We start from the raw sequence: 227 nt of genomic DNA, 5'->3' as shown, positions 1-227 counted from the left end.
AAGTGTTGATCTTTCCTTTTGTCTACGTCACTTGTGGATATACCTGAAAATGTTTCTTCGACTTGAGAAACAAATGGGCTGTAAAATCACATTTTATATTAATTAATCTTTCGCAATTGTATACTTATATGTGTTTAGAAGTGTCCATATATGTTACCTTTCAAAATAACACATCAATGGATCCTCGCAATTGAGTAGAATATAAGTGTGTGCACTATGAGCGTCTT

Source organism: Brassica oleracea, chromosome C5, assembly GCF_000695525.1.
Source record: "Brassica oleracea var. oleracea cultivar TO1000 chromosome C5, BOL, whole genome shotgun sequence".
Taxonomy (NCBI): domain Eukaryota; kingdom Viridiplantae; phylum Streptophyta; class Magnoliopsida; order Brassicales; family Brassicaceae; genus Brassica; species Brassica oleracea.
The sequence above is the reverse complement of the archived record's forward strand: the minus strand, read 5'-3'. Positions refer to the sequence as shown.